This window comes from Sarcophilus harrisii, chromosome 2, assembly GCF_902635505.1.
Source record: "Sarcophilus harrisii chromosome 2, mSarHar1.11, whole genome shotgun sequence".
Taxonomy (NCBI): domain Eukaryota; kingdom Metazoa; phylum Chordata; class Mammalia; order Dasyuromorphia; family Dasyuridae; genus Sarcophilus; species Sarcophilus harrisii.
Window position 1 is genome coordinate 189,743,628 of NC_045427.1, and position 8,999 is coordinate 189,752,626.

The 8,999-nt window shown below is 35.7% G+C and overlaps 1 pseudogene; it reads left to right on the forward strand.

Annotated features, from left to right (window-relative positions):
• The first annotated feature begins 4,128 nt into the window (after positions 1–4,128).
• On the forward strand, positions 4,129–4,750 carry LOC100932568 (annotated as a pseudogene).
• The last annotated feature ends 4,249 nt before the right edge of the window (positions 4,751–8,999 follow it).

Here is an 8,999-nt window from a genome sequence, read left to right on the forward strand (position 1 = left end):
GAAATTTTGCCACAATATTCCTTGGGGTTTTTATTTTAGGGTTTCTTTCAGAAGGTGTTCGATGAATTCTTTCAATGCCTATTTTACCTTCTGATTCTATTACATCTGGGCAGTTCTCTTTGATGATTTCTTGTAAAATAGTATCTAGGCTCTTTTTTTCATCATAGTTTTCAGAAAGTCCAATAATCCTCAGATTATCTCTCCTAGATCTATTTTCCAAGTCTGTCGTTTTGCAAGTAGATAATTCATGGTTTTTTCCAGTTTGTCATTTTTTTGTTTTTGCTTGACTGATTCTTGCTGTCTCAATGAATCATTAGTTTCTATTTGTTCAGTTCTAATTTTTAAAGAATTATTTTCTTCATTTGCTTTTTTTACTTCTTTCTGTATATGTCCAATTGAGTTTTTAAATGTATTGTTTTGGTCTGTGGAATTTTTTTCCATTTCACTAATTTTTTTTTTTAGTGAATTATTTTCTTTTTCCAATTCACAGATCCTACTTTCTTGCGAGTTCTTTGTCTTTTCCAATTCACAAATCCTACTTTCTAGTGAATTCTTTATTTTTTCCAATTCACAATTCTTACTTTCCTGAGATTTTTTTACTTTTTCCAATTCGTATTTCAGGAAGTTGTTGCTCTCTTGTAAGGCTTCTCTTTCCTTTCCCCATTTATCTTCTAACTCTCTTTTGAGACTTTTAATGGTCTCTTCTATGAGAGCATCATGTAAAGGAGGACAGTCTGGTGCATTTTTGCTGTTTGCGGTCTCTTCAGGTTTGCTGACCTGCTCTTTTTCTGCATAGAAGCTGTCGATCGTTCTTTTCATCTTTTTATTCATGTTTTAAAGCCTTTAGGGTATGTCTCCTAGGCAAGGGGGTTACCAGCTTCCTCTGCAGAGCAGGGAGAGATGTAAACCGATTTCCGGCTCCGAGGTATGGGAGTGCTCTGAGTGAGAGTTTTCCCTTCCCCCAACAGGAAGTGGATTCAGCACTGGCCAAGCTATCGAAGTGCCCAGTTGGGCTGTGTGGGTTAGCGATTGCCCTAGGCTAGAGACTAAGGGGTGAAAGTGTCACTACCCCAGGCCGGAGCCTCTTGTGGGACTGTGAGTATTAGCAGCTGACCGCAGACCGCCAATTCTACCGAACTCTGCCCCAGCGTCTCTGCCTGATGCAAATCGGCCCTGGGAAAGCTCTATGGCCCAAGCCGAGCCCCCCACTGCACAGATTGGAGGCTAACCCGGGCTGCGTCCTCCTGCTGTGCAGGATCACAACTGCCCCAAGGAAAAGCCCTGTACTGCGGGTTGGGGCTGCGCTTGTGCTGAGATCTGTGCTTTCACTTTTGGTTTGAGGCTCTCCTCAGAACCTAATTTCTCTCCCAGTCTGCACTGATCTCCCCCCTGGCTCCGGAACCAACCTTTTTTGGCGAGACTGCAGATTTTCTTCAGCTGGTGAGTTGTTCTACTTCTTATCTTTACGAATTGTAGCAGTCAAGACTATTTTTGAGGCTCGATATAATATTGATAAAGAGGGTAAGAGAAGAGCTTAGAAAGTCGCGTGTGCCTTCTCCGCCATCTTGGCTCCGCCCCCTTGATATGTAGTCTTAAAGATTAATTTTCTTCCTAGTACAGTTACTTTCATGCTTCCCTACTTAAGAAAAGGACTTCTGTCCTTTTAGCCTTTTTTACTTTTTTAATTCTTATATTCTGTATCTGTTTTCTTTAATTCTCCCATCCTATCACAGATGTTCAAAGACTGAGAACAATAAGAATTGGAAGCAAGTTTGATGATCATCTGCTCCAGAAGTTCATTACTTTAAAGATGGGGACAACTAAGAAAGATGTTCTGTTTAAAAAAATAATTTAACTGAAAGATACTTGCAGTTGGAATTGAGACCAGATTTCATATGTCAGTATGACCTTGGAAAAGTGGTTTCTATTACTCTTTATTTTAAAATGAGGGAGTACATAGATTTTTAGATTGTGGGATTAGTAGGGTCTCTAATGATGAGCCAATGCCCTTCCAGTCCAACCTCAACAAGATACATCTCTCCATCCTAAAACAAATAAAAAACATTCATTAGACTCTACCATCCCCTCAAGTTACAGTCTTAAATCTTTCCTCTTTCTTAGCCTGGCTCCTAGAAAAGGACTGCCAACATATGATGCCTTCACCTCCTCTTCTCTCAATCAATTCCCAATCCTCTGTACTATAGCTTCTGACTTCATTATTCATTCATCAGAAATTATTCTCTCCAGAAGTTCCAATTATTTCTTAATTGCTGAATCCAATGGAGTTTTCTTAGCCTCATCCTTCTCCAGTTATCTGGTGCATTTGAAAATGTTTATCACATTCCTAGATGCTCTCTCCTTTGTGGGGTTTTTTATTTTTAATTTTTAAAAATTTTATACCACTTTTTAATACCACTTCATAGCACTTTCTCTTGATTCTCCTTTTACCTGCATCATAATTCCTTCACTTTCCTGATGGTTTATCATACATATCACAGCCTCTGTCTTTGGATGTTCCTCAAAATTACATTCTAGATTTCTTTTTTTTTTTTTCTCCTTTCTTTCTTGGTGATTCCAAAAGGTATTTTAGGCTTAATTATCATATTTATGCAGATGATTCAAGCCTAGCCAATAAGCATTTATTAAATGATTGCTATGTGCCAAACATTTGACTAATTATTAAATTTACAGAGCTATATGTCCACTCCCAGTCTCTCCTTTGAACTGCAGTCCTCCATCTTTATTATTGTTTAGTTTTCAGTTTGGGTTTTGTTATAGTTTTGTTTTTTCGCGTGTGTGTATAGAAGATACTGGATTCTTTTCCCAATTCTTTCTCCAGCTCATTTTGCAGATGAGGAAAGTGAGGTAAATAGAGGCAAGTCACTTGTCCGGTGTTACAAAGATAGGATGTGTCTGAGGTCAAATTTGAACTCAGGAATGAGAGTCTTCCTAACTCTGGGATTGGCATTTATACATAACTGTGCCACCTAGCTGTCCAGTGTTTTATTACCAGCTACTGATTAAACATTTTCAAACTACAATTATTATTTCTACATCATGGAGTTTAGGAGCACAGTACTGCCAAGATCTGAAAAATTCATATAAAATTTTTGGTCTTCCTTTCATAACAAGAAGTCTGAATTTTCCCTTTTTCCTTTATGGGGTGTTTTTAGTATCTTATGGTAATATTTGGGCTTTTTGTCATATTCTTTGTGTCATCTGTTGGTCTTCATGTGTCATCTGTGGCATCCACAAACTTCCCCCAAAAAAAATTCCTATTTAATTTCTTATGCCAACTCATGATATATTTAAACTGCAATGGAGAAAGTCACAGTATAGAACGGATAACTGTAGATGTCCCAGAGATACTGCAAACTCAGCATGTCCAAAACTAAATTCATTATTCCCTTCCCACCACCTTCTAAATTTCTATCAGAAATGTCACCATCCTTCCATTCTGCTTCCCTTATTTTCCCTCATCCCACATATTCAATCAGTTGTCATATGTTGTGATTTTTATCTCCATAATGTCTGATTCAATTCTTTTTTTTCTATCCACCATCTACCTAGCCCTTATCACCTCTCATCTAGATTATTGCATATTCTCCTAATTGGTTTTCTTGCTTCAAGTTTTTCTCTGCCAATCTAACCTCCACAATGTTGTTAAAATGAGTTTCTTTAAGCATAAATTTGACCATGTCTTTCACTTTCTAATTAAAAATCAGTGATGCTTTATTGTTGCTAGATTAAAACACAAATTATTCTCTTTAGGTTTAATAGTCCTTAATAGTCTAATCTCAATCTTTCTTTCTACCCTTAATGAAAATGACTTTCTTTTTCTCATTTAGTAATCTAGCCACAGTGACCTCTCTGTTATTCACATGCAATGCTCTTATCTTCTATCTCCATGACTTTTCACTGCCCATCTTTCATACCTAAAATGCAATACCTCCTCACCTCTATCTAGTAGACCCTATCTCTTCACTTCAAAATGTATCTTATTCAATCACTGAGCTGCTGTCAATGAGAAACCTCTTCAAGTCCTCTCACTACTCAGTGCTCTTTTCCTTGCTTCTACCACCATTACCTTCTGCAGATTGTTTCCACTGAGGAAAAGAATTATGTGGTATGTCAGCTGTGTAGAATCTTCACTCTTTTGACTCCTTTGATAATGCAAGTAAGCGTGATATCCAGCTTCATTCTGGGATTAGGGATTATCTCTATTAAATAATTCAACAGAGAGGCAGGAAGGCCCTCACTACTGTCTAAGGAACACTTGATGATTATGATAAATAGAAACTATTATGAAAGCATGGGAGGGTAGTGGGGGAGACAGGTGGTCCAGTAAATAATGTCATAATAGGCATGGAATCAGGAAGACTCATCTTCTTTAGTTCAAATCTGGCTTCATACACTTAACTAGCTGTGTGATCCTGGGTAAGTTACTTAAAACTATTCAGTTCAGTTTCTTCATCTTTAAAATGAGCTGGAGAAGGAAATGGCAAACCATTCTACTATTTTTGCCAAGAAAATCCAAATGAAGTCATAGAGTTATACAGGACTAAACAACAGTGAAGGCATTCAAAAAGAAATTTGCCTGCAATGATACTGCAATTGAGCATCCAGAATATAGAGAAGTAATTCAGTTGCAGGATTACTAACTTAAGAGCATTTTGCCAGCCTGTTCTTCATGGAAATTTGACTGACTAAGGACAGCCAGTTGAAGGTTCATGGTTTTAAATGCTTGTGATTCAATGAAGCTTCAGGGATTTCCTTTCAATGTGTAGAAAAATTCCCTTCTGTCGTCCCCTGTCACAAGTCTCACAGTTTATATAATATAACCATTTGAGGTCCAGTACAACTTGGACTTGTGTGACTCATTCAGGTAATATTATCATTTAAATAGAAGGAAGGCCTGGCAGTACCCAACCTAAAAGGCAATTTCAGTACCCTAGTGGCATCTGATACCATGTCTGACCAGATTCTCCTTGGTGCTCCCTCTGCACAACGCCCTGCCTATTTAAGAGAACAGGGCTACTCTCTGAACTGCTTGGTGATGTTCAAAGAGTAAGTTAAGGCCACCAATACCTAATTATATCACCAAGATAATGATACTTTTTGGTTAGTAGAACAGGGATTCTTCTGGTGACTTCCATAATCATATCAAGGAAGAGTTTCATTTTGGAACAATGGTAGGATATTTTATTTCTTACATGATGCCATGGTACAATGGTGTCTCATCAGACTTTTTTTTAAAAAAAATAATGCCCTGCCTCTATTATTTTTGTTAAATATTATGTAATGTATTAAAGTTGTTATTTAAATAAAGCTAGTTTCTGGAAATATGGGGGGAAAGATTCATTTCAAGTATTATCTTCTATATGAAGCCTTTTCTAATCCCCCTGCTGCTACTGCCTACCCACACAAAATACCTAATATTCAATTAAACTGAATTTATTTGGATTTGTTTTCTTAATATTTATTCTGGTTGACTTTATTTAAAGAAGGTAATTCTACTGTTTCCAGATGTATTAATGTATTTACAAAAGTCTTTACCATCTCTATTGAACCAAAGATGTAAACTATTTGTCAACAAATTCTACAGGTTTATCCCTATCCCTAAATTTACTACAATTTATTAGGATATAATAAATTGAGTTGTCAAGGGCATAGTGACAAACAAGTATTTACATCAGTTTGGAAGTGTTGAAATGCTTTTGAGAAATTGGGTGATACCAGGTAAAGGCATACTGAAAACTATAAGGAAATAAATTGGATTTAGTTGAGAGAATTAGATACACATCTAAGTCTATGTATTTTCAGAGAAGAGATTCAAATAGAAAAAAAAGGTAAGTCTTTAGAGAGATCCATTGAATCTGAACCTGGAAGAAGCAAGGACAAAGAGATTGAGGTCAAAAAGAGTTTTTAATTCTGTACCCTTGGCATTGATAAGAAAATGTGTTTTGAACTTTGAAAAGGTGAAAGTTTTTGACTTCTCATCAGTATTAGCATTCATGTTCTATGAGCAGCAGTAATCTGAAGTCAAACCACTCAAACTGAGAAAAGGCACTTCATTCAGCAGAGAGAAGTACAAATTAGGACTCTATAAAGACACAGACTTGCCATGCCCAGCAGAAAGCTTCACCCAAGGGTACTTAATGATTATTTAATGGGCTTAAATACACACACACACACACACACACACACACACACATACACACACACATACTTCAATAGAACTAGCAATGATGTTATTGCTTAGATATATGCTATCTAAGTTTGAGCCCGTTTTCCTCAAGGACTTATATGTGTAAGAAGAGACTGTATCTCTAGTTTGGGAGTAATGTTCTATAGCAATTGTTCCCATTGCATGTCCTGAGTAAATATCTGTTTCTAAGAGCTAATTAACTCTGACTGATTAAATTGTGATCAAATGAGTTGTATTCTGAATATTGGCTTATGCTTTCTACATAGTATTAAAAATTTAGCTTATCAGGGTTATTCCTAGAATCCTGAGAGGATAAATAGTCAATCACATATGGGAATACAGTGCCAGTGGCAGTTGGAAGTTTGAACTCTGACTCTAGTTAGGTGCTAGAGTTAAATTGTTGTTTGTCTTCCCTATGCGAATATAACTGTTTGCGAGTAGTACTTAGTTTATTCTTTGTGTTTATATCCTCAGTGATGGATATGTAGAAGGCAATAAATAATTGTTGACACATTGATTATAAAAGAACTCTCATTATGGCCTACCAAACAAGTCATCTGCATTTTGTTAAAGATATCCAATGATAATGCTACCACCCAAAGTAGCCTATTCCATTTGTGAACAACTATAATTATTAGGAAGATTTTGTTTGCTTTGGCTTATTTCCCTCCCAGACACCAAATCTAAAAGTTTCTCTTTGGAACTCTCACCTATTGTTCCTAATCCTGCCTTCTCGAGGTAATTTCTTAGCTTTGAACCTTGTTCTCATTCATCAGTGCTAGTCCATAGAAGAGGTTAGTTCCTTTGACCTCCTTTCTAAGGTCACACAGCTAAATGATGGCACAGACAGAGTTGGAGCCCATGTCTCTTAATTCCCTACCCAGTATTCTTCCCATCATATCAATAGAGCTTGACATTGCTTTCCCTAAACACTTTCCAGAATTACCTTTAGAAGCCCATGGGATTTCTTCTATTACATTTGTCCAAGGCTTCCAAAGCCCCTTCACATCTTTAGAGTGAAAATATTACAAATGGCATTACTAGATAAGCTACATAATTCTGCTTACATATAAGGCTATTTTTTTGCATAATTCTGAATGTTTTTATTTTATATATATATCAAATGCACAAACATATAATATATATACAGATAGATATTCAGAGATAAGAGACAGAGACAGAAATTGACAGAGACAGAAATAGAGACTGAGACAGAGGAGCTGGTTTGCTGGTTTTATTCCTTATGCATGACTTCTGCAAACTGTAAAGTAAATAAGATAGACTTTTGTAATCCTAAAGATATAAAAAATGTTTTTTTAATTAGTGAGATCTGGAAAAAGTACAGGTTTAGTGAACATTTTTAAAAGAACTTAAAAGAAAACCTTTTTTCCTTGATGAACTTTGAGTAAGAACAACAAATCTTTACAATCCATAAAGGAACACTTTTTGAAATCTGAGATGAGAGGCTAAAAGAACCCCCCTGTACCTTGCTCAAATTTAGAGTAAACATAGCACTTAAGTTGAGTAAATTGAAAGGAGATTTAAATTTAAACTGGTGGGACTCAATTATTGAACTGATCAAACAAGAAATATATAAGATCTATTATAATTTGCTTAATTACTGAAATGAGGCTTTTTTTTTTGTCCAAAATGATTCCATTAGTTCAAAGAAGAAAATCAATGTAGTCACCTAATATTACACAAACATAAAGTTGAGTTAGAATTCAGCAAAGTCAAAAAGGTACTTCCCAACATCAGCTAATTGAAAATTAATTTAATTATGTATAGAATAATGGTAATTATTCTTGGAGGCATTCAAATTTTCTGAATTCTAGATTTCAAAACAAAACAATCTGAAACTTGTAGGAGTTTAAATCTTGGCATAGAAACAGAACATGTTTCTGTTTATTTAGGCTTCTAGAACAAAGTCTTAAAAGAATTTATAAAAGAGGCTCATACAGTTTCCTGGACATCAAATCACTTTTACAAAACAATATTTTAATGAGGTAAGGCTAAATGAGCCAGTAACATATGGGTTGAATTTTCTATAAAATATACATAAGTTTACAAATACAGTTGAGTTTTTATTAATCCCACTGCCCATGGTAAATAATGATATCCCTGAGGTGGGTTTTCACTGTGAAAAACAATTTTGATTTCACTTGTACTATTATCACCGAACCATCTTGAGCATCTGGTCCCACAGTATAGGTTGGTGGGAACTACTTTGGATAAGAGTTAGTTAAACTGCTTTGAGGGGGAGGGGGAATTCCTTTTTTCTTCAACTTCCAAGATTGGCATAAAATAACTGTTTGCTAAATTTGGAATCTTAGAACTTCAGAAATAAGAGAGGGAGGAAAACATTCTTATTTTACAAATAAAGCAACTGTGAAACAGAAAAGAAGAAAATACTTGAGAAAGGTCACAAGAAAGTCAGAGCTAGAGTTAGAGTTAGAAGAAACTATCTTTCTGCTATTCCTGCTAAGTGCTTCCAGTCCACAGAATGCCCTCTATATAACATAAAGTGTTGATTGAGCAATAATCTGATGAATTAGTAGTTGGGAAGCCTGAATTATGTGAATGTTACCTCTACCCTGATCAAATCAATCAAATAACTGCTAAGTCCCACTCTATTCTCACTCCTAGTTTGTTGTAATACTCTATTATCTAAACTTACAAAGATTGGCTTGTACCTACCTCTTAAAAGTATATAAAATGCTTTATTCAGATTTGGGTTTGTACTGTGATTTATATTATTGCCATATAACAATTTATGCCTCATTATCTCTGA